The following is a 2,310-nucleotide window of genomic DNA, read 5'->3' as shown; positions in this document are numbered from 1 at the left end:
TATGAGGCACCGAGTAAAACTCAACCTCATACATCTAGTGAAGGTATGTACAACCTTAGAAAAGATCATGACCTCCAAGCTAAGTTTGCATCTTTAGCTAGAAAAATGGAGGTATTGGAATTGAAAAAGAGTGGTTAATTAAAATTTGTTCAAAATATTGTGTGTCAAATCTGTGAAACCAATAAACACTCAACTAATAACTATCCAAATTTATCTTCTCTTAAGGAATGTCTTCATAAACAGTTTTTAAAGGCCCAATCATAACTCATACTCGCAAACATATAACCCTGGTTAGAGAAATTACTCATATTTTAGTTGAAAAAGTGATAATAACAATAATGCATAAACTTTATAACCACAATTTCAAGCATATCATAAGTTCTAAAATTCTCATGGATATACACCTCCTTATTCACCATCTCCTAGAAGAAATCTTGAGGAAATATTACATGTATTTATTAAAAAGCAAGAGATAATCAATACTCAATTTGCTCAAAGCATGACAAATTTTAAAGCTACTCTTGCAAAATTGACATTTGCTCTCAGTTTTCAAGAGAAAGGTAAGTTTTCATCTCAACCACAATAAAATCTCAAGGGGCAATACAATGTAAATGCAAGTAGTTCTGGAAACCAACACTTGGATCAAGTCAAATCAGTCATCACTCTTTATAGTGGTAAGGTTATCGAAAAACCCACTCTTGAACCTTATGAGAAAAATGATGAGTCAATCTTTGAGGGTAAGGAAGGGGTTGAATCTAAATATTGCAAAGAAAAGACTAATTCCCCGCCAGCACTTCCATTTCCTCATGCCATGACCAAATAAAAAAAAGTCAATCATAACTCTGAAATCTTTGAAACTTTCAAACAGGTAAAGATTAATATACCTCTGCGCTATTAAACAAGTTTCTTTTTATGCTAAAATTTGGAAAGATTTGTGCACTGTGAAGAGAAAACAGAATGTGAAAAAAAAAACCTTTTTAGCCGAACAAGTGTCATTCTTCAAAATAATAATGCTTTAAAATATAAAGACCCTAGTTGTCCTATAATTTCTTTCTTTATTATAGAACATAAAATTAAAAGAGTCTTACTTGATCTTAGAGTTAGTGTGAATTTACTTTCATATTCAGTTTTTTAGAGTCTCAATCTAGGTGAGTTACAACCAACTTCTGTAACTCTTTTACTTGCCGATAGATCTATAAAAGTGCCTAGAGGAATAATTGAAGATGTGTTAGTACAAGTTGATAAATTCATTTATCCTGTGGATTTTATTGTCTTAGACACACAACCTGTTGAAGCATGTAATTCATTTTCTATTATTTTATGACGTCTGTTTCTTGTAACTTTTAATGCATTATTTAATTTTAGAAATGGACTGATGAAGCTATCATTTGAAAACATGACATTGGAGATGAATATTTTCAATATTTTCAAGCAACTTGGAGATAATAATGAATTATAAAAAGTAGATCATATTGAGGAATTAGTTTATGATCAACATGAATCTACTTTAAGTAAAAAAAAGTTGGATAAATTTAAAGATTTGTAAATGATTTATTTTTGGGAAGAAATCATGGATGAAAAAAGCACTGAAAATATTAATACAAATCTTTTGTCATGAGTGATAACAGATTTGATATCCAACATCACACTAATCGATGATTACTTTCCCGACGAATCCTTACTTTCTTTTAGTCTAATGCTTTGGTATGATAAAAATAACAATTTTCTTACTTCAGGAGATTTGCTAGCTCATTGGAGTACCTAGGAAAAAAGAAATTTTTTAAGCGACATATAAAACTTTTATTGGATGACCCTTATTTATTCAAATATTATTCTGATCAAATATGTTAAAGATTCATTCCCAATAATGAGGTAAGTATTGCCATTAAATTTTGTCATTTTAAAGCATGTGGGAGTTATTTCTTGTAAAAAATAGTTGTAAAAATCTTTTTAAATGGATTTTATTGGCCCACCATGTTCAAGGACTCACATGCATTTTGTAAAGCTTGTAAAAATTATCAAAAGTCAGGATTTATTTCAAAACATAAGGAATCTTTAGATAATCTTTTATTGACTTTTGATACATATCCTGGTAGAGATGTGCATTGTTCATGATTTATGGCCACTATTTTATAAAGAACATGATCGACTTAGTCTCGAAAATATAACTAAAACAATATTGTTTGCTAATTTTTAAGAAAACTGGATGAGAAGCCTATTCCCAACCTATAGAGGGCGTTTAAGCCGTTTTTGGACGTAAAACTAAAGGAAGATGTGAGCCACAATCACAACTACCTATACATACACATG

The sequence above is a fragment of the Populus euphratica genome, unplaced genomic scaffold (genome assembly GCF_000495115.2).
Source record: "Populus euphratica unplaced genomic scaffold, PopEup_1.0 scaffold275.1, whole genome shotgun sequence".
Classification (NCBI taxonomy): Eukaryota; Viridiplantae; Streptophyta; class Magnoliopsida; order Malpighiales; family Salicaceae; genus Populus; species Populus euphratica.
Note: the sequence above shows the minus strand (reverse complement) of the source record.